A 24389-nucleotide genomic window follows, 5' to 3' on the forward strand; every position below is an offset into this window, starting at 1 on the left:
TCAGATGTTGTAGCTTCTGAAGGATGTGGAACCATTTTCCACTTGGACAGTAGTTGCCCTGAAGATTAGGCTGGGTTTGCAGTGTGCTTCACCTCAAAAAGAAATAAGCCACTTATGTGTCAAACCACTGACATTTTGAGGTTATTCCTCAGCATCACCTAGCTTAAATAGGCCTCTACTATGGTTACTATGGGTTTCTCAGGTGGCGCTAGTGGTAAAGAACCTACCTTCCAATGCAGGAAACATAAGAGACTCAGGTTCAATCCCTGGGTCAGGAAGATCTCTGAAGGAGGGCCTGGCTCCCTACTCCAGTATTCTTGCCTGGAGAATCCCTGGACAGAGGAGCCTGGTGAGCTACAGTCCATGGGGTCGCAAAGAGTCCAATATGATTGAAATACAACACATGGTTACTATAAATATGGGAAATACATAGATCTTCTCTGCTTGTGGTTGATTATATAATCCATGTTGGCTTGTCTAAGTGATCTGGGGAAAAAAGCAAGATTGAGGAGGATAATAAGGAAGTCTTTTGGAAAGACACATGGATGGACATCTTGGATTGGGAGAGTAGGACATTTGTGTTCCTTGTCAATGCCTCAACAGAAACACTCACTGAAGAGGAGGCTGTCTGGAATCACATGGACGACACACCCCAGCACTAACGTTGTCCCTGGTTCTTGTCACATGGATGCTATGCAGTGGTTGTAGCCAAGTAAACCTTGATAGGGAGAGCCCTGCTTGTGGGCCCCTTCATAAACTTTATGTTTGGACTTGCAGCTTCAAGGATGTCACAACTTACTTCTGGGGGTGGGAGTAGACACTGGCAGCAGGAATCTCTCCATTAGAGAAAACAATAATTGTTTAAGTACCTATAAAATGCTATTTATCTTACCCCCTTATCATTTCTATGAGGAAAATATCACTACAGTTTTTAGATAAGGAAACCAAAGTTTGAGAGGTCAGTTGATCATGACCACAGAGCTGGTTAGCAGAAGAAATAGCTCCTAGTCCAGACCTATCTGATTCCACTGCCCCTGCTCCGTTTGAGGTACCTGTGATCTCTCAGCGGCATGGAATAAGTAACTCTTTGGGTGAGAAATTTTGGGATTCACTTAGAGGCTTCTCTACCAGAGCTGGAACTAACTGCCTTTTGAAGTTAATCTGTGCTGCGACTCTGGGCTCTTCATTCCTGTCTATCTGGACAGGATATGAGCACTCCCTGACACTCTGCTGCTGTAACCTAGTCCAAGCCGTCAACACCTCTTTCCTGGATCATTATAAAGCCTCCTAACTGGGATCGTCCTTCTACCTTTTACTCCGTACGCTTCTTCTCAATGTGGCAGTGGTGTTGTTCTGTTAAAAGTCAGAACATGTCACTCCTTCACTAAAGGCATTATGGCTAGTCATTTCCCTTGGAGTAAAACCATAGTTACAGTAGCAGCTTCAACACCTTACAGTTTTTATTTTTTGGCTGTACTGTACAGCATGCAGGATCTTAGTTCCCTGACCAGGAATCGAACCTGCATCCCCTGCATTGGAAGTGTGAAATCTTCACCACTGGACTTCCAGGGAAATCCCAACACCCTGCAAATCTTGCCTCATACTTCCCTTCCCCTTTCTCTGAACTTCACTCCATTCTAGTTCACTCCAGTCACAATGACCAAATTCTAATTTTATTTTTTCTGATATCTTATGCTTTATTTCCTCACTTCAATGTAGTCAAATATCATCGACCAAGTGAACTCTTCTTTCATCACTCTGTTTTACACTATACAACCCCTCCCCAAACCAGAACTTCCTTTATCTCTTCCATTTCTTATATTTTCTGCAGCACTTATCATCTTCTACCATATCATATCATTTATTTATGTTATTTTGCTTCCTCACTGGTTCCACACACTCTGCACTTTCCCCTTCCCCACTGGACTATAAGTTTCAAGAGAGTAGGACCTAAAAAAAAATCAATAGAGCTTATTTTTTAGAGTGGTTTTAGAGTTACAAAAATATTGAGTGGCAAGTACAGAGTTCTCATAGTCTCCTTAACCTGTTCCCCTCTCCTCTACTCTCAATCCTTCTCCTCCTTTTTCTCTTCCTTCCCTCCAATCCAACCCCTAGTAACCACAGATCTTTTTATTCTCTATAGTTTACCTTTTGTGGAATGTCATATAGTTGGAATTATGTCATACATAGATTTTACAGTTGGCTTGTTTCACTTAGGGATATGCATTTAAGTTTCCTCCATGTCTTAGCCTGACTTGATAGCTCATTTCTCTTTATGTACAGTTTGTTTATCCATTCACCTATTGAAAGACATCTTGGTTGCTTCCAAGTTTTGGCAATTATGTATAATGCTGCTATAAATATTCATGTATAGGTTTTGTGTGGACATATGTTTTCAATTCATTTGGGTAAGTACCAAAGGGTGCAGTTGTTGGATCATATGGTAAGAGTATGTTTAGTTTTGTAGGACACTGCCAAACTGTCTTCCAAAGTGACAGTACCATTTTGCATTTACACCAGCAATTAATGAGAGCTCCCGTACTCTACATCCTTGCCAGCATTTGGTGTTGGCAGTTTTTTGGATTTTGTCCATTCTGATAGATGTATAGTGGTATCTCACGGTTGTTTTAATTTGCATTTTCCTGATGTCATATGATGTGGGGCATCTTATTTGTGCTTATTTTCCATCTGTGTATTTTCTTTGGTGAGGTGCCAGTTCAGATCTTTTGTCCATTTTTTTTTAAGTTGGATTTTTGTTTTCTTATTGTTGAATTTTAAGAGTTCTTTGTGTATTTTGGATAACAGTCTTTTAGAAGATTTTTTTTGCAAAACTTTTCTGACGATCTGTGGCTTTCCTTTTCATTCTTAACAATGTCTTTCACAGAGCAGAAGTTTTAAATTTTAATGAAGTCCAACTTCATTCAATTTTTGCTTTCATGGATTTGTGCCTTTGGTATGAGAGTAGAATTTTTCACCTTTTTTTTTTTTATTGCTTTATCCTTAGCTCATAAAATATTTCTTGGCACATAGTAAGGACCCAATAAATATTTGTTGAATGACCAAGTGTTGTTACTTTGGGAAATTGCATGCTTTCCTTTTTGATTTTTTTCAAGGGAAATATTAATTTGTTACATCACCCTTGAGAAGGAACTCTAGCTCAAAACCCATCCATCTCACCCAGAAGATCCATAATGTAGATGTGAATATCATCTACCTGCATGAAATGAATGGCAACAGTTTAGAGTGTGTATATTTTTTTCAGGATGATAAGGGTTTTCTTTCCCCTATCATCTGAGCACTTTTGGTTAATGTGGGTTCTAATTCTCTTTCAAGTAAAAGTGCAAAAGAAATAATAACATCAGGATTTATGATGACACATAATAGACTGAGTACATAAAACTAAGGTCTTCCCTGGTGGCTCAGCAGTAAAGAATCTGCCTGCAATGCAGGAGCCGCAGGAGACACGGGTTCTATCCCTGGGTCGGGGGCAATCCACTCCAATATTCTTGTCTGGAGCATCCCTTGGACAGAGGAGCCTGCCAGGCTACAGACCATGGGTTTGCAATGAGTCAGACACAATTGAAGTGACTTAGCACTCATGCATGCACATAAAACTAAGTCATGGACTTGTCTTTATGAAAGAGAAAGCTCTTTTCATTGGTGGGCTAAAATGAGCTTGCTTCTGGTTCTCTTAAAGAAGTACTCCTCGTGGACTTGAAGTGCTAAGCAGAGTCAAGAAAAGGTATCCCACCAAGGATTGAGGCTCTATCTACTAAATGCAAGAGAATGGTTTTTCTTCCTATCTTCCTTCCCTCCCTCCTTCTTTCTTTTCTTTTTCTCTCTCCCTCTTTCTTTCTTTCTCCTTTTTTTCTGGGAGAAAATATTTCAATAAAGTTTGACATGATGTAGCAATAATTGGAAAAAAAGCTGATGCATAAATATGTGTAGATGGTTGAAAGTTAATGATATAGGTGGAGAGTAATAGAAGTGAGGAAATGTGTCAAAATTTGTTATTATTGACTAAGATGTGAAGAAAGAGAAATGCAGGTATAATTGTTTAGAGCGAGAGGGAGGAAGAGGTCACAAGAAGCAGCTTGATGAGTTTTTATCATCTTTATTTTGAAAACTCGGAGTATATGGCAGCCCACTGCTGCTAGAGTTTTAGCTTTAAATCTTTAAGATTTTTATTAAAGGGAAAGGTTCCTTTGCCTCAGGTATGAAAAGTCTTTGGCTTTTCCCCACCTCCCAAGTCCATTTATGGACAGACACATGTAGTCCTGGGAAGTAAGGCTATGAAAAGAAAATTTTCTTTCATGAACAGTTTCAATTTTGTCATTGCAGAAAACATGGCTCAAGCTGGGAGCAGTCCGGGGTGAGCTGACCTGCACAGCACACTCCTGAGAGTGTGGCCTCCTTAGATGCTGGCGCTGGGCGGTCTGCTTGTGTGGGAGGCAGCTTCTGACAATGGGTTTCAAGGGAATGCTTGTGTTGTGGTGCACAGCTTGGGTCCCCTAACCTATTTGCAGGGCAGGAATAGAGATGCAGATGTAGGGAACGGATATGTGAACAAAGGAGGGAGAGCAAGACGAACTGAGAGGCTGGGAATGATCTGTGCACAGTGCCAGGTGTGAAACAGAGAGCTGGCGGCAACCTGCTGTATACTGCAGCGAGCCCAGCTCAGTGCTCTGCGGTGACATACATGGGTGGGATGGGGGTGGGTCCAAGAGAGAGGGGATATTTATATACATAGAGCTGATTCACTTCTTGTACAGCAGAAACTAACACAACATTGTAATACAACTATTCAGTTCAGTTCAGTTCAGTTCAGTCGATCAGTCGTGTCCGAATCTTTGTGACCCCATGAACCACAGCACGCCAGGCTTCCCTGTCCATCACCAACTCCTGGAGTTCACTCAAACTCATGTCCACAGAGTCGGTGATGACATCCAGCCATCTCATTCTCTGTCGTCCCCTTCTCCTCCTGCCCCCAAGCTTTCCTAGCATCAGAGTCTTTTCCAGTGAGTCCACTCGTCTCATGAGGTGGCCAAAGTATTGCAGTTTCAGCTTTAGCATCAGTCCCTCCAATGACCACCCAGGATTGATCTCCTTTAGAATGGACTGGTTGGATCTCCTTGCAGTATAAGGGACTCTCAAGAGTCTTCTCCAACACCACAGTTCAAAAGCATCAATTCTTCGGCGATCAGCTTTCTTCACAGTCCAACTCTCACATCCATACATGACCACGGGAAAAACCATAGCCTTGACTAGATGGACCTTTGTTGGCAAAGTAATGTCTCTGCTTTTTAATATACTATGAAGGTTGGTCATAACTTTCCTTCCAAGGAGTAAGTGTCTTTTAATTTCCTGGCTGCAATCAGCATCTGCAGTGATTTTGGAGCCCAAAAAAATAAAGTCTGACACTGTCTCCACTGTTTCTCCATCTATTTCCCATGAAGTGATGGGACCAGATGCCATGATCTTTGTTTTCTGAATGTGGAGCTTCAAGCCAACCTTTTCACTCTCCTCTTTTACTTTCATCAAGAGGCTTTTGAGTTCCTCTTCACTTTCTGCCATAAGGGTGGTGTCATCTGCATATCTGAGGTTATTGATATTTCTCCCAGCAATCTTGATTCCAGCTTGTGCTTCCTCCAGCCCAACGTTTCTCATGATGTACCCTGCATATAAGTTAAATAAGCAAGGTGACAATATACAGCCTTGACGTACTCCTTTTCCTATTTGGAACCAGTCTATTGTTCCATGTCCAGTTCTGACTGTTGCTTCCTGACCTGCATACAGGTTTCTCAAGAGGCAGGTCAGGTGGTCTGGTACTCCCATCTCTTTCAGAATGTTCCACAGTTTATTGTGATCCACACAGTCAAAGGCTTTGGCATAGTCAATGAAGCAGAAATAGATGTTTTTCTGGAACTCTCTTGCTTTCTCCATGATCCAGCGGATGTTGGCAACTTGATCTCTGGTGCCTCTGCCTTATCTAAAACCTGCTTGAACATCTGGGAGTTCACGGTTCACATATTGCTGAAGGCTGGCTTGGAGAATTTTGAGCATGACTTTACTAACGTGTGAGATGAGTGCAATTGTGTGGTAGTTTGAGCATTCTTTGGCATTGCCTTTTTTTGGGATTGGAATGAAGACTGACCTTTTCCAGTCCTGTGGCCACAGCTGAGTTTTCCAAATTTGCTGGAATATTGAGTGCAGCACTTTCACAGCTTCATCTTTCAAGATTTGACAGAGCTCAACTGGAATTCCATCACCTGCACTAGCTTTGTTCGTAGTGATGCTTTCTAAGGCCCACTTGACTTCACATTCCAAGATGTCTGGCTCTAGGTCAGTGATCACATTATCATGACTATCTTGGGCGTGAAGATCTTTTTTGTACAGTTCTTCTGTGTATTCTTGCCACCTCTTCTTAATATCTTCTGCTTCTGTTAGGTCCATACCATTTCTGTCCTTTATCGAGCCCATCTTTGCATGAAATATTCCCTTGGAATCTCTAATTTTCTTGAACATAGAGTGAACATAGACATTCTAGGAATCAGTGAACTAAAATGGACTGGAATGGGTGAATTTAACTCAGATGACCATTATACCTACTACTGTGGGCAGCAATCTCTTAGAAGAAATGGAGTAGCCATCATGGTCAACAAAAGAGTCTGAAATGCAGTACTTGGATGCAATCTTTAAAATGACAGAATGATTTCTGTTCGTTTCCAAGGCAAACCATTCAATATTATAGTAATCCAGGACTATGCCCCAACTAGTAACGCTGAAGAAGCCAAAGCTGAACGGTTCTATGAAGACCTACAAGACCTTTTAGAACTAACACCCAAAAAAGATGTCCTTTTCATTATAGGGGACTGGAATGTAAAAGTAGGAAGTCAAGAAACACCTGGAGTAACAGGCAAATTTGGCCTTGGAGCATGGAATGAAGCAGGGCAAAGGCTAATAGAGCTTTGCCAAGAGAATGCACTGGTCATAGCAAACACCCTCTTCCAACAACACAAGAGAAGACTCCACACATAAACATCACCAGATGGTCAACACCAAAATCAGATTGATTATATTCTTTGCAGCCAAAGATGGAGAAGCTGTATACAGTTAGCAAAAACAAGACCAGGAGCTGACTGTGGCTCAGATCATGAACTCCTTATTGCCAAATTCAGACTTAAATTGAAGAAAGTAGGGAAAACCACTAGACCATTCAGGTATGACCTAAATCAAATCCCTTATGATTATACAGTGGAAGTGAGAAATAGATTTAAGGGACTAGATCTGATCGATAGAGTGCCTGATGAACTCTGGACAGAGGTTCGTGACATTGTACAGGAGACAGGGACCAAGACCATCCCCATGGAAAAGAAATGCAAAAAAGCAAAATGGCTGTCTGGGGAGGCCTTACAAATAGCTGTGAAAAGAAGAGACGCGAAAAGCAAAGGAGAAAAGGAAAGATATAAGCATCTGAATGCAGAGTTCCAAAGAATAGCAAGGAGAGATAAGAAAGCCTTCCTCAGTGATCAGTGCAAAGAAATAGAGGTAAACAACAGAATAGGAAAAACAAGATCTCTTCAAGAAATACAACTATACCCCAGTTGGAAAAAAAAAAAAAAAAGAAATAAAAAGAAAAGCTTTCTGTTCAGCTGCAAGATAGGTCACAGCCTCCAGCTGCTAGCACCTTTTGGACATACCTGGCTTCCCAGGTGAGCTCGCTTCTTTCCTGGTAGCCTCACAGACAGGTTACGCTCTGAAGCTCTCACTGAGTTGGCCATGACTTCATCAGATCTACACTGGGACTGAAGTACTTGCCCAAACCCTCTCCCTCTTCCTCCTCTGTCACTGGGAAGACCTGGTGTCCCATGGCCTGCTACCAGTTTTCCTGGCCCCTCATTTAATGTCGCACCAGTTTATCCTCCAGCAGACCACTAGCATCTCAGGAAGTGTCTGCTTCCCGGGAAGACCTAACTCACCCAGTGTCTTACTCATTTTTAAGCATTATAAAAAACTATCCATATAAATGAAATTTATTGTAAAAGGAAGTCTAGAAGGACAGAGGTAAACAGTATAGGGATATTCACAACTAACCAGCAGTGAGTTAAATCCTCCTCTTCGATTCTCTCCAGTTCCAATTCTACAGCTCATGGAAACCTTAGATTTGGTGTGTGTCCTTTTCACATTTATCTAAGCACATGCCCATATAGACAATTTTGTAACACACAAGTAACTCTATATTATGTATATTATTTTACACCTAGGTTATTCTTTGCTTACTGATGTTTTTTAAAAATTGCCCCATGCCAGGACAATGAATCTGCCTCCACCTTTTAGACAGTGCATAAATACTCTATTGTGTGGAAATTAATGCATGTTTCTTCTTCCCATCCTTCTATTTCCTTGCCTTATTTCCTATAAATGAAAAAATTTATAGAAATTGAACACAGGAACAAAAATTCCAAGTATGTACAATGAAGCATAGATGTTAACATTCTGTGCCTATGTGTGCAAATCCCATCTCCAGGAGTCCACAACTTTTCATAGTTCTTAATTATTCTTCCTTTTGTGGTTTCCATTATAGTTTTATGTTAAAATATTTTTATTTCTTATTGAAGTTTTTATAAAAAATAGTTACCATAGCTAAAAAAGAAAACAGCAATAAAGGCTTCTAATGCAACAAAGACATTATTTTAGTGGACTCATTGGATGGAGCAAAGGTATGTACACGTTCTTGGTTCAGCATCTTGAACCCAAAGCCTGACTGGGAAGGAAAACTCCTTGGCTAATACTGTGAACTCTGCAAGGAGTCTGAATTCTGGTTCTTGCTCTGTCACTTCCTGGTTGGTTGTGCAACCTTGGGCCCTCTGTGCTTCATTTTCTTTATCTTAAGAATTAAAATGCAATAGTGCCCAACTTGGAAGGTTTGCACGAATGAGAGAGAATGGCCCTTGGTGTAAAATATGGCAGAATTTAAATTGTACTTGTGGTCATACTGACTCTGTGAAAACCATAGCATCTTGGACCTCTTAGGTATCAATGAAAATGGGTCTGCTCAGTGTTCTCCCTCAAAGTGTGAGGACTCAATGAAATAAGACCTGTAAAAGTATGTGGTAGCATATGGGAGGCACTCCTAGAGAAGTGTTAGTTTCTTTCAGTTCTGTTAGGAATAGATTGCCTTACACATGAGGATCTTTTATAGTCTTGGACAATATCAGCAATGGTTCCTGGGCTTCTCAATTGCTTACAGAATGTGCGTCAGAAGCTACAATTATTGCCTGAGCCTAAAAGCTTCAGCTTTTGATAAGAAAGAAAAACATTTCTAACAATGACAGAGAAATGCAGGAGGACACAAATTTCTTCTATTTAAAATGTCTGATTATTTATGGTATGCTGACTATGCCCATTTTTATTGATTATTTAAAGGATAAATGCCCTTTTATTTAAATTTTATCAGCATTATTTTTCTTGGTTAATAGTTGTTCTAGTGTTAAAAATAATTATAGTTGACTTTCTTTAGGTCATATATATTTTTGATTTTGATTAATTTGAGGAAAACACTAAATATGAAGAAACGTGAAGATTTAGTATAATGTTTGCTTATACATTCCTACATACTGAGATTAATAATAGACTTAAAAATGTCCAATTATGTTTGCGCAATAAAAGATACATGTTATGCAGCTTCTAACGTTTATGATGTAGTATAGGAAGATATTTCAAATTTCTAGTTAATTGTCCAAAGTCAACAGGTCGGTGGATTCCGGGAGCACTGCCCATTTCAGGGAAGAATTATAGCTAAAGGAAAATACCACCAGCTATATTATAGAACATTAAGAATTTTGTGTATTTAGAAAAGGAACTGTAGTGTGGAAAGAAAAGTCTTGATGATAAAGGGATACAATAATATTTGAATTATTTTCTTTCATCTCTCCAGCTGGTTGGATTTGGATGAGATGTGGCATCCTGAGTATCTTAGATTGGGTTTCCCAGAAGTCAGTCCTAAGTCAACGATGCCAGTTCATCAACGACTAACTTCCAAGAGACATTAGTAAGGAAGTGGGATTGGACAGGGGATTGGAGGGTGACAAGCCAGGGTGCAATTTCAGCCTGATCCTTAGTGTGCTTCCACAGGGAAATTCCCAAAACTGCACACAGGGGTGTCCTGCCCTGAGTGTGGAGGGCTTTCCTGTTTACTCATAAGTCAGTTACTGGTACTGCGAATTCCTAGACTCTATCAATACTGCCAGCTACAGAGACAGCAGATCTGATGGCTTAAGGAGAGTTTCCTCCACATCACAGATGTCAGTTGTTAGCATCAAAGCACAAAGCAGCTGGAGGAGTGCACAGACACTGGTACCAGGAATTAGGGAATCTGGACAAAGAACAGTGTCTACATCTGTTCGCATTTGTTAAAACACAAACTTAAATTCTAAGCCAGTCCAGACCAATCAATGGCATTAGAAAGAAAACTAGAAATATTTTTGGTAATGCATATGCAGCCTGGCAAAATAAAACCTTGAAGATTTACATACATTCATTTAAAATTTTCCATCTATTTGTGTTTTTCAGTTCCAGAGTCCAGTAGCTTCTGAGAAGATGACAACGTGTAAAAATCTTAGAACCGACATGGCCTGGATTCACTTTTTCCAAAATGGTTGATTGCATAGCAGATCTGCCATTTCTTTTTGCAGAGGTAGATTTTAGTTTATACAATTGATATTCATGAAAAAATCTATTGATGTGTCATGTGTTCTGTTGGGAAGTCTGAGAAATATAAGCATTATTCCATTTCAGCCCTCAATTTGACTTCTTTTTAAAAAAAATATTTATTTTTAATTGGAAGACAATTGCTTTAGTCTTGTGTTAGTTTCTGCCATACATCAACATGAATCAGTCATAGACATAAGTATGTGCACTCCCTCTTGAACCTCCCTTTCACCTCCCACTCCATCCCACTCCTTTAGGTAGTCATGGAGCACTGGGTTTGAGTTCCCTGCATCATACAGCAAATTCCCTCTGGCTATCTGTTTTACATATGGTAATATATGTTTCAATGCTACTTTCTTTATTTGTCCCACTCCTTCCCCTTCAATTTGACTTCTAAACCTTCAAAAGTCTAGGGAAAGAAGCTGCTGTCCTATGCTGTCCTGTGAGCAAACAGGGAGGAAAGAGGGAACAGCAGAGAAACAGTATGGACTTATTCAAGTTGCTTGATGCATTGTATTAAAATTCAGATTTGTGACCACGGGAGCTTGGTCTCCACCATATGCAAAGTCTATTAACCTGCTAATGTGTATCAACTATCATCCATGTAGAACATTGCTTCCCACACTAATGCATAGAGAGTTAGCCTCACACTAACTCACACTAACTGTGGATTCAGCATGTCTCAGAAAGAGAATTTCTATTGCTAGCAAGTTCCCAGGTGCTGCAGATGCTATTGGACCTTGGACCACACTTTAAGTGTATCCTTGACCTAGGCACGTTTGCATACTTCTGTAGGCAGTGGCACATCAAAGTCACTTTTCTAGAGTTAGCACAATGATATATTAGCTTTGTTTTTCCTTCTTTATCCTTTTTAGATATTTTGATGTGACTATTTTAGTGACTCTAGAAAGTAAGCTCATTGTGCCACACATTTAGTATAGAGACGTTAACACATACATACTTTAAAAAATATTTTATTGGAGTATAGTTGATTAACAGTGTTGTGTTGGTTTCTGTTGTACAGCCAAGTGTACACACTCTTTTAGATTCTTTTCCCATATAAGTCATTATAGGTAAGTATAGTTCTGTGTGCTATGCCATACGTCCTTATTACTTATCTATTTTATATATTGTTGCTGTTGTTCAATTGCTCAGTTGTGTCCAACTCTTTGCTATTTCATGGGCTGTAGCCTGCCAGGCTCCTCTGTCCATGGGATTTCTCCGGTAAGAATACTGGAGTGGGTTGCCATTTCCTACTCTAGGGGATCTTCCTGACCCAGGTAGCAAACCCATGTCTCCTGCATTGGTAGGAGGATTCTTTACCACTTAATTCATCACAGAAGCCCATTTTATGTATAGTAGTATATATGTCAATCCCTGGGCTTCCCTGGTGGCTCAGATGGTAAAGAATCCGCCTGAAATGCAGGAGACCTGGGTTCAGTGCCTGGGTTGGGAAGATCCCCTGGAAAAGGGAGCAATTCCCCACTCCAGTATTCTTGCTTGGAGAATTCCATGGACAGAGGAGCCTGGCAGACTACAGCCCATAGGGTCGCAAAGAGTTGGACACAGCTGAGTGACTCTCACTTTCATATGTCAAATCCAATCTCCCAATTTATTCTTCCTCCCTTTTCTCCCCTGGTAACCTTATTTTCTACATCTGCAACTGTGTTTCTGTTTTATAAACAAGTTCAGAATAACAAAGGATCTTGGAAGCAAAACATATATTGTATATTGCCATTACCTTGCTCATCATTTTGGTTCAGTTAAAAAGGTGATGCATCCTTTTTGTTTCTTGGTTTTTAACAACATAGACTGCTTCGAGCCATGTAAAGTAGAGCATCTAGTCTTTGAAATGAATTTCGAAGTGACGTTAGATCTATCTGGAAAAGTCCAGATTTAATACTCAAATTATACTGTTCTATTTGTTATGATCTTTGACTAATGGTTAATTGGCTAGACACTCTAAAGTCTAATAGGAACTATTGCATTTATTTCTCTTCTCATCTCATTCTCATTTCTGATCAACACCATCAAAAAAGGGGGCCCCCTGATATGAGTCAGGGAAAACCTATGCTCCAAAGACATAATGAGGCAACTAGTTACAAGTATATTTTTAGAGTAGGAATCAGGAGATAGCTAATAGAGCCAGACTAGGGAAAAGGGACAATTGTGATGTTCCTCACACTGGACAGACTGTAGATCTCCTTTGCTCCTGGGACCCAGCAAGACACAGTTTAAAAACAATTGCATTGCCTTTTAAATAACAACACTTAAGTGATGACTGAACTGAACTGAACTGAACTGAAAGTGATGACTCTGTGTCAATAGATTTTGAACATAGAAGAAGGAATGTAGGCACTGAAATATAGTGACAATATTCAGTTACAAAATGATTAGCAAGTACATTTATTTTAGGTAACAGATGATATAAAATTTAGGTCATAGATGATACAACATTAAGGAAACAGATTTTATGGGAAATTTCCAGATGTACAATAGTAAATTATAGACCTCCAGAAACTCAGTTTAAAAATCATGTTCTAGTAGTCAGACACGACTGAGCACCTTCACTTTCACTTTTCACTTTCATGCATTGGAGAAGGAAATGGCAACCCACTCCAGTGTTCTTGCCTGGAGAATCCCAGGGATGGGGGAGCCTGGTGGGCTTCTGTCTATGGGGTCACACAGAGTCGGACACGACTGAAGTGACTTAGCAGCAGCAGCAGCAGTGGCTCTTTTGGATTATGTTTTCTCTTTAGATTGAGTCTCTATTTCCCCTCCATGGGACTGATGTGATAAGAAGGCTGGGCTTTCTCTCTTTCAGAGAAACCGTCTTGGTCCTGACTCTCTCTTTCCCAACTTCAAAAGGCCATCTGGGGGTGGAAGCAGATACCATAGACCATCTCATTTCTACACTGTAGGGAAAATATTTCCATTTGCGTTTATCTTTTCATGCCATTTACCTTGAAGGCTACAATAAGACTACAAGCAAAGGGGCAATGTCTAAGCAGAATGCTCTTTTTGTTTTTTAAAGCCACTTATTGAGGCATATTGACAGGTAAAAATTTGTTTATATTTAATGTATACAACTTGATGAGTTTGAGGATAAGCACATACCTGTGAAACCATCACAGAGACATAGCCGTAACATCCTCCAATTTTCTTCCACCTCGCTATTATTTTTATTAATTTTTTGTGTGTATGTGCTATCTGTATGTGTGTATGGCAAGAACACTTAGCATAAGACCTACCCTCTTGGAAAATTTTAAATATGCAATACAGTATTACTAGCTACAGGCACTATGCTGTAAATCTCCAGACTTTTTCTTATATAAAGTTTTATACCTTTTGACCTCATTTCCCCACTGCTCCCTCTTCTCAGCCCCTGGAAACCACCACTCTACTCTGTGCTTCTGTGAGTTTAACTCTTGTAGGTTGCACATATAAGTAAGATCTTACAGTATCTGTCTTACTGTATTGTCTTATTAACATAATGGCCTCTAGGTCTACCCATGTTTTCATAAATGACAAGAATTTCTTCTTTCTTTAAACACTGAATTATAGTCAGGTATATTCATATGTAAATTCATATATAAAATGTGAGACACATATCTCACATTTATCCATTATCATTGATCAGGCAGAAAGGGTCCTCAAATCTCACCCAGCATCGAAATCTGATGACAAAGGTAGGAGAATAGAGAGAGATTTGGGGTTAAGGGTCAATTTTGTATATATAATTAGGGAAGATGATGGTCAAAGGACACAAAACTTTATGGAAGATAAATTTTGGAGATTTAGCATAGTGCCAATAGCTAACACTCATATATATAGGTGTATATATATATGTATTTGTGTGTGTTTGTATGTATAAAAGGCAAGCTAATGAGTTAAAGGGGTTACTGAAAAATCTGGGGTAATGGAATGAACCAAAAAGTCCTGGTGAAATCCATCAAGGCCAATCACATGGATTTATTTGTAAGTTCTAATAGAGTTTTGTCAAGAGAACGCATTGGTCATAGCAAACACCCTCTTCCAACAACACAAGAGAAGACTCTACACATGGACATCACCAGATGGTCAATACCAAAATCAGATTGATTATATTCTTTGCAGCCAAAGATGGAGAAGCTGTATACAGTTAGCAAAAACAAGACCAGGAGCTGACTGTGGCTCAGATCATGAACTCCTTATTGCCAAATTCAGACTTAAATTGAAGAAAGTAGGGAAAACCACTAGACCATTCAGGTATGACCTAAATCAAATCCCTTATGATTATACAGTGGAAGTGAGAAATAGATTTAAGGGACTAGATCTGATAGAGTGCCTGATGAACTCTGGATGGAGGTTCGTGACATTGTACAGGAGACAGGGACCAAGACCATCCCCATGGAAAAGAAATGCAAAAAAGCAGAATGGCTGTCTGAAGAGGCCTCATGAATAGCTGTGAAACGAAGAGAAGCGGAAAGCAAAGGAGAAAAGGAAAGATATAAGCATCTGAATGCAGAGTTCCAAAGAATAGCAAGGAGAGATAAGAAAGCCTTCCTCAGTGATCAATGCAAAGAAATAGAGGAAAACAACAGAATAGGAAAGACAAGAGATCTCTTCAAGAAAATTAGAGATTCCAAGGGAACATTTCATGCAAAGATGGGCTCGATAAAGGACAGAAATGGTATGGACCTAACAGAAGCAGAAGATATTAAGAAGAGGTGGAAAGAATACACAGAAGAACTGTACAAAAAAGATCTTCATGACCAAGATAGTCACGATAATGTGGTCACTGACCTAGAGCCAGACATCTTGGAATGTGAAGTCAAGTGGGCCTTAGAAAGCATCACTACGAACAAAGCTAGTGCAGGTGATGGAATTCCAGTTGAGCTCTTTCAAATCTTGAAAGATGATGCTATGAAAGTGTTGCACTCAATATGCCAGCAAATTTGGAAAACTCAGCAGTGGCCACAGGACTGGAAAAGGTCAGTCTTCATTCCAATCCCAAAGAAAGGCAATGCCAAAGAATGCTCAAACTACCACACAATTGCACTCATCTCACACGTTAGTAAAGTCATGCTCAAAATTCTCCAAGCCAGCCTTCAGCAATATGTGAACCGTGAACTCCCAGATGTTCAAGCAGGTTTTAGAAAAGGCAGAGGCACCAGAGATCAAGTTGCCAACATCCGCTGGATCATGGAGAAAGCAAGAGAGTTCCAGAAAAACATCTATTTCTGCTTCATTGACTATGCCAAAGCCTTTGACTGTGTGGATCACAATAAACTGTGGAACATTCTGAAAGAGATGGGAATACCAGACCACCTGACCTGCCTCTTGAGAAACCTGTATGCAGGTCAGGAAGCAACAGTTAGAACTGGACATGGAACAACAGACTGGTTCCAAATAGGAAAAGGAGTACGTCAAGGCTGTATATTGTCACCCTGCTTATTTAACTTCTATGCAGAGTACATCATGAAGAACACTGGGCTGGAAGAAGCACAAGCTGGAATCAAGATTGCCGGGAGAAATATCAATAACCTCAGATATGCAGATGACACTACCCTTATGGCAGAAAGTGAAGAGGAACTCAAAAGCCTCTTGATGAAAGTGAAAGAGGAGAGTGAAAAGGTTGGCTTGAAGCTCCACATTCAGAAAACAAAGATCATGGCATCTGGTCCCATCACTTCATGGGAAATAGATGGAAAAACAGTGGAAACAGTGTCAGACTTTGTTTTTTTGGGCTCCAAAATCACTGCAGATGCTGATTGCAGCCAGGAAATTAGAAGACACTTACTTACTCATTGGAAGGAAAGTTATGACCAACCTTGGATAGTATATTAAAAAGCAGAGATATTACTTTGCCAACAAAGGTCCGTCTAGTCAAGGCTATGGTTTTTCCTGTGGTCATGTATGGATGTGAGAGTTGGACTGTGAAGAAAGCTGATCGCCGAAGAATTGGTACTTTTGAACTGTGGTGCTGGAGAAGACTCTTGAGAGTCCCTTGTACTGCAAGGAGATCCAACCAGTCCATTCTAAAGATCAATCCTGGGTGTTCATTGGAAGGACTGATGCTAAAGCTGAAACTGCAATACTTTGGCCACCTCATGCGACGAGTTGACTCACTGGAAAAGACTCTGATGCTGGGAAAGGTTGGGGGCGGGAGGAGAAGGGGACGACAGAGAATGAGATGCCTGGATGGCATCACCGACTCGATGGAGATGAGTTTGAGTGTACTCCGGGAGTTGGTGATGGACAGGGAGGCCTGGCGTGCTGTGATTCATGGGGTCACGAAGAGTCGGACATGACTGAGCGACTGAACTGAACTGAACTGTGGTTCTCTGCCACAGAGGCATGGCATCTCCCTCCATTGTAAGAATAGATGCTCTCATTACTGAAACATTATGGAAGCATTTTCCATTTTTCTTTTATTTAAAATTCAAACTTCTAACATAGCTTGGTTTGCTGACAGATCAGCCAGGTATCCAAGTTTTTCGTTTTATATGAGCTGAGTTTTTATTCAGTGTGGATTGAATGAGGAGTCAGTGAGCAGTCTTGCGGGGACACTCTTAAGACAAGGAAATTTGGTCAGGATTATCATTTAAGACAAGAGAGTTTTTGAAGCTCTGGATGTTGTTTCAACTTGAAACTACAATTATGAAAATATATAATTGCAAAGTCATAACATCAGTCCCAGACCTCAAAGAACATTCAAGGGATGCTTGAATATTTTCTATAAGGTAAACCCATCATTATAACATAATACCTAAAAATCTGAGCTCATGGGAGATTTCCTTATGTAGTTATTATAGTTTTATGTTTTTTTTCAGAGTGTTTTTCCTTCTTATCTGGATTATTTATAATTGCCTTTTAGAGTAACATTCTACTCCAAAGTATTAAGCAGCTTCTACTTAAATTTTAGAGCCTCATACCATGGAATCATGGCTTGAATATTTTCAGTCCTGTTTTCCCTAATACAGATGATCTCAATAGCCTTTTCCTGGCATTCAAAAAGTGATAAGGTCACTTTCTGCCTACCTCTTATTTCTAAACGCAGGTCAAGATTAGGTTTATAGTATTTGTTCCCCTTCACTTATTTTACCATCTTTCCACCCCCATCTACTCTGGCAACCACTAGTTTGTTCTCTCTATCCATGAGCCTGCTTCTGTTTTGTTATATTTGTTTATTTGTTTTAGATTCCAGATATAATTGAAGAAAATCAGTGTTTGTCTTTTTCTGTCTGCCTTTTATCATCTAGGTCCAACCATGTTGTTGCAAATTGCAAGACTTCATGTTTTTTATAGCTGAATAATATTCCGGTGTGTATGTTTATTTACCACATCTTCTTTATTCATGTATCTGTAGATGGATACTTAGGTTGCTTTCACACTTTGGCTATTGTAAATAATGCTGCTATGAACATTAGGGTGCATGTATCTTTGAAACTCTGGAGATTCTAGACAGGCAACAATCAATGAAGTAACTTTAGAATGTAATAAATGATATGGCAATAAATAAATTTATTTATTTTGTAAATAAAATAATCCCAATTTAAGCAATAACTTCTTTATCTTTCACAGGAGGAGGCAAAGCCACCAGAAATTCTTCAGGAATTTTACAACAGAGATTTGAGATGCAGAGTCAATGATTCGTTTTTGCCAAAATGATTTCGTGTTTGCAGAAAACATACGCCTATTTCAATTCATGCACTTTGTATAGAGGGTAGAATTATATATCATCTAGATCCAGGTAAAAACTAAGTTTGAATCACATCTGTGAAGATGTAGCAAACAATTTTATGGTTACTGGGGGGAAAGTAGGAAAGGAATAAATTGGGAGATTGGATTGAGATATATGAACTACTTTATATAAAGTAGGTAGCTAGTAAGTACCTACTGTATAGCACAGGGAACTCTACTCAACACTCTGTAATGACATGTACAGAGAAAGAATCTGAAAATGAATGGATATATGTATATGTATGACTGATTCACTTTGTTGTTCATACCTGTGCACAGAACTGGCAGTTACAATTCTTCCACAAGCTGTTGGAAAGTAGGTGAGTGCTTTCAGAAGGGTTATGAATGAAAATGCAGAATGTTGCTCTAAGCTTTGTAAAATGCTGTGGATCCAACTGGAACTTTTTGCACTAAAATAATAACTTGAGAAGTGAATTTACCTCCTTTCTTAGGCAATTTAGACAGAGCTTAATTCACTTTGCCGATCCTAGAATTGCATAATTTATTACTGTTTTAAGAATTAAGTGATTATTTATTTATTTACTTATTCCATTCTGTAAGGCTGGTAGGATCTTAGGGCCCTGACCAAGGATTGAACCCGTGCCCCCTGCAGTGTAAAGGCAGATTCTCAATCACTGGACCACTAGGGAACTCCCAAGAATTAGCGACTTTTAAATTAGTGTGCTAATTTATTTATCTTCCAGAGTTTGAGAAAAAGAGCAATAGGACCCCAAGCCCCAGTGATCCTCGGACTTACCTGACTTGTCTGCTTGTGGCTGCTTTAATGTAGTCTACAAGAATAGCACAAGCTCGCCTTCAACTCAGTAGCAGTCAGAGAATGAAATTGCTGTCCCAGGAAATGAACTGAGATGGCAATTGAATAACATCCCCTCAACATTCTCCAAAAACTGTGCCCAGAATTCACTTTGAGAAATAGAAAGAGAAATCAGGCCCAGCCTCACACACTGCTGATTTGGGTTCTAACATGATGAGATGAATGAGGATAAAGGGGCTGCTGACACATCTCTCAGTCATGGCCATTGACTTGTCATACATCTGTCGAAGTCACAATCAACCCAGGGGCTTCATATCTTTGAGGTAATAGAGAACTTCTCTTTCAGGTGGACTTAAATGAATGAAGGCTTGTCAGTGGGGTTTTAAACACACACAACTCCAGTTTAAACCTTCTTGCTGGAAGACAGATAGATCTCCAGCATCATAAGTCCAGGAAGGAGTATTCATTGGTTATAAGAGCTGATGAGATAGAAAGAATGATAAAAGATCTCCAGGGGACATCAACGAATTGGCCTGCTCTTTGAAACTCTCTCCCTCAGCGTGATCAGGGGACTCAAGCCCTGACTTTTTCATCCTTCCCTCCTCTGCCACTACAGCACTTGCCAGCTATTTAGAGAAGCCCACCTCCTAATTCCTGGGTTTTGAATAGCTGTGCTAATAATTTCTACACTGTTTTGTTTATTTCCCCCAGTTGGTGTGAAAATTTCTAACTCCACACAAGCAAAATGACAAATGAAATAGTTGTTGGAAGGAAATTACTTATATTAGAAATGCAATGGTATTAACTCGTATATGTGGAATCTGAAAAAACTGATATGCTGCTGTTTTTCAGTTGCTAAATTGTGTCCGACTCTGCAACCCCATGAACTGCAGTACTCCAGGCTTCCTTGCCCTTCACAATCTCCTGGAGCCTGCTCAAACTCATGTCCATTGACTCAGTGATATCTAACCATCTCATCCTCTGCCGCTCCCTTCTCCTCTTGTCCTCAATCTTTCCCAGCACAAAGCAGAAATAGAGACACAGAAATAGAGAACAAATGTATGGATACCAAGCAGGGAAGGAGGGGTGGGATGAATTGGGAGATTGGGATTGACATATATACATTATTGACTCCATGTATAAAATAGATAACTAGTGAGAAACTCCTGTATAGCACAGGGAACACCACAGTGCTCTGTGGCCACCTAAATGAAGAAGGAAGGGGCTTCTCAGGTGGCTCAATGGTAAAGAATCTGCCTGCAGTGCAGGAGATGCAGGAGACGTGGGTCTGATGCCTGGGCTGGGAAGATCCCTTGGAGTAGGAAATGGCAACCTACTCCAGTATTCTTGTCTGAAAAATCCCATGGACAGAGGAGCCTGGCAGGCTACAGCCCGTGGGGTGGCAAAGAGTCAGACATGACTGAGCAACCGAACAGACACACACACGGAAATGGGAAGGAAATCCAAAAAAGAGGGGATATATTCCCCCCTTAGAATCCATACATTTGTTCTCTATTTCTGCTCTGTAAATAAGATCTCTATACCAATTTTTTTTAGATTCCACATATATGTGTTAATACCATTGCGTTTATAATATAAGTCATTTCCTCCCAACAACTATTCCATTTGTCATTTTGCTTGTGTGGGAAATATGTACACATATAGTTGATTCACTTTGCTGTACACTAGAAACTAACACCATATTGTAAAGCAACTATACTCCAATAAAAATTTTAAAAATGAATTAAAAATAAAGATAATAAATATTTTTTTTAAAAAAGAAATGCAATGAACTATGTGGAGATCCTTCTTTAGGTTTTACCAATTACCTGGTCTGGTCAGGCTGGGCAGCAGAAGCTGGGACCAGTAGCAGGGAGAAGACACTGCATGCAGAGATTGAAATATCACAGTACCTGCAGGAATTGTTTAATTCACGACTTTATGAAAAAGAAACTGTAACTTAGTTGATTGGAATACACTGTGGAATTAGGATTATTATGTCTTATAACGAGGAGGCCCAGAATATATAAGCATCAGGTAAAACATATTCTCCTCATGAAGAAAAATCCTGACACACCTGCGAAACAAGGGAGATTTAACTTCTCCACTTCCCACAGAAAATGATGACAGAATAATGTCTGGTGTACATGAATATAAGTGGTGAAGCCCAAGAGAGAATTCAAAAGGTAGTCAATTTTTACAAGGAAGGAAGTTGAAATGTCATGTCAGATGAGCACCAAAAAGTGACAGGTGGGCATTAAAAATATCTCCTGGGCAATTGATCCCATTTTTAGGTCACTTATGAAGCCCAGAGTTAGTTCTGTTCAGAGTTTGACTGTCCCACTCACTCTGAAGGCCTCCGGTATCTCCACACCACCAAGCAGCCTAGTGATAGTCCCTTGAGAGCCAGGAAGCCACCCAGACACTCTGTCATGCCAGCTTGCATGCCTAAGGTCCTGGATTCACTGCTCCATGCTGATCCTTTGTCTGAGGACTTCCCTCTGTGCAGCCCAGCTGGGACCTCACTGCCCTTTCCAGCTGCCCGAGTGAACTGATCTTTTGGTGTATCACTGCCCTGTGTGCCAATATGAGTCTCAGTGCTGTTGTGCTGACTGTAATTTTTGTCTGTACATCCTTGTCAAGGAGACAGTTTCCATGGGACTCTCCTTCTCTTGTAAGGAACTAGAAACAGGGGAATGATGAGTGTGTGAGACTGTGATGAGTTTTGGAGGACTACCAAGGCCTGGTGTCTTTCACAAGGTATTACATGGTATTTGGAGAAGGAAATGGCAACCCATTCCAGTATTCTTGCCTGGAGAATCCCATGGACAGAGGAGCCTGGCATGCCATGGTCCATGGGGTTGCAGAGAGTTGGACATGACTGAAGCGACTAAGCACTCATTATGTGCTTATATATTTTCTGCCCACGAAACATGGGAAGGAAGGCCAGGAACTTCTGACCCACCACTGCTTGTCTCTGAGCATCCTCATGTGTTGGACATAGTCATCTTGGAGGGTCTGTGACAGACAGGCAGGACCTCTACTTGTTCCTCTCTGTGTTCCACATGGCCGTGTGACCTTTGTCAGCTGTGGAGGTGGACTCTGCTGAGCTGCAGGAGCAGAATTGACATCAAAGACTTGAGTGCAAGTAGCTTACCTGGGAGGTGACCCCAGGAAACATCAGGCTTAATCCGGCTGGGGAACTCTGGAAACTGATGCAGATAATGTGATTCAGAGTTATCCCACCCGAGGGAGAGAGTTAGGGCATTTCTACATCAGCTCCTTTCAGTCATTGGTGGAGTGCTGCTGGGTGAGAGGGGTTAATTAACCTCTGGCTTTCCAACCTACTTGCTCTGGGGTTCCGCGGTGACCTCATCTGGCTTATGGCAGAAACCCTGTCAGAGGTTTATACAGACCTGCCAATGGACTTCCCTGGTGGCTCATAAGGTAAAGCGTTTGCCTACAATGCAGGAGACCTGTGTTCAATGCCTGGGTCAGGAAGATCTCCTGGAGAAGGAAATGGCAACCCACTCCAGTATTCTTGCCTGAAAAATCCCATGGACAGAAGAGCCTGGTAGGCTACAGTCCATGTAGTCACAAAGAGTCAGACATGACTGAGTGACTTCACTTTTCTTTTTCCAATCTACTTCCGGGGAGGGCAACATGGACTCCAGCAGCTTAGGCACCGACAGGCAGACACTGGCAGTTGGAATCAGACTGGTGTGTGCTTATGAGCTATGGGGAGGAATACAGATGGGGTCCTGACATGTCTGTAAGTCCTCTGAGTTCCCTTCCCACCCATCTTCATCCATTGTAGTCTCTAGGGAGCCTCACTTCCATAACTGGGAAACACTGGACTTGCTTCAGGAACATCAGACCTTATGAAAGGGAAAGATAGACCTGCTGCTGCCTTAGATGTACTTATCCCTGTGCGGGGTTTGCTATGCTGCTTATGGAACCCAGGCCTGGTCAGCTCAATAGAGGTTGTTATTATAGGCCAAGTGTTTCTGTTACACTTTAATGGGGGGAGTCTCTTCCCGATAACCAAACCCATATTCCTGAAACTCAAAATCTGCCACTACTTCCTCCCCATCATACCAACCCAGATTTGAGAACTTCCTTGATGTTTCTGGCAACTTCCTTGATGTTTCTGGCAACCTCTGAGACCAGCACCCTCCTTCCTACCCCGGACTTCCCTGGTAGCTCAGCTGGTAAACAATCCATCTGCAATGTCAAGAGACCCTGGTTCAATTCCTGGGTCAGGAAGATCTGCTGGAGAAGGCACAGGCTACCCACTCCAGTATTCTTTAGCTTCCCTTGTGGCTCAGCTGGTAAAGAATCTACCTGCAATGTGGGAGACTTGGGTTCGATCCCTGGGTTGGGAAGATCCCCTGGAGAAGGGAAAGGCTACCTACTCCAGTATTCTGGCCTGGAGAATTCCATGGACTGTATAGTCCATGGGGTCACAAAGAGCTGGACATGACTGAGTGACTTTCTATATATCTACTGATGTTTCTGGCAACCTCTGAGAACAGCACTCCCCTTCCCACCCCGGGGATTCTCTGTTGTCAGCCTACAAGTGATTCATGTGAGTCTGAGCTTTCCTCAGCAGTCTTGAAATGAGAAGCTCACGCACACTGGTAGAGTTATCAGGCAAGGAGGTGAGTCTGTACTTGCAAGAGGTTGGACTGAGGCGCCTAGTTTCCAGTCTGCAGCTCCCAACAGGTCTCCTTGGGTGCTGAGCAAGAGAGTCCTTTGGTGAGACTGTTGCACAAAGATGACACCCAAAGTCTTAATATGAGGGTGCATTTCCAGTCTGCAGGAAATAAGGAGAGCCATACCCTTTTTATTTCAGCCTCTGTAGCCTCAAGTCAGAAAGTTGTTGTTGTTTTTAATTAACCCATCAATCAGCCAAGTAACAAATGGTCATCAGGAAACCACTGCTGGCCAAGCAAAGTAGCTGATGCTGAAGGAAACACACAGATGTTGGAAAGAGTTCTTGCCTTTGGCAACTTTACAGTCTAGATGAAGAGACTACATTGATAATATGTGACTCTAGGTACCATGACTTGATTTTTAGAAGAAACATACCAGAATTTTTACATGGCTAATTCTCCTTCACGTGTTCCTGTATTAAAATATTATGATTTCCAATTATGTCATGCTTATTATTATAATT

This window comes from Moschus berezovskii, chromosome 3 (genome assembly GCF_049115385.1).
Source record: "Moschus berezovskii isolate FMDL1 chromosome 3, NW_MosBer_1.0, whole genome shotgun sequence".
Lineage (NCBI taxonomy): Eukaryota > Metazoa > Chordata > Mammalia > Artiodactyla > Moschidae > Moschus > Moschus berezovskii.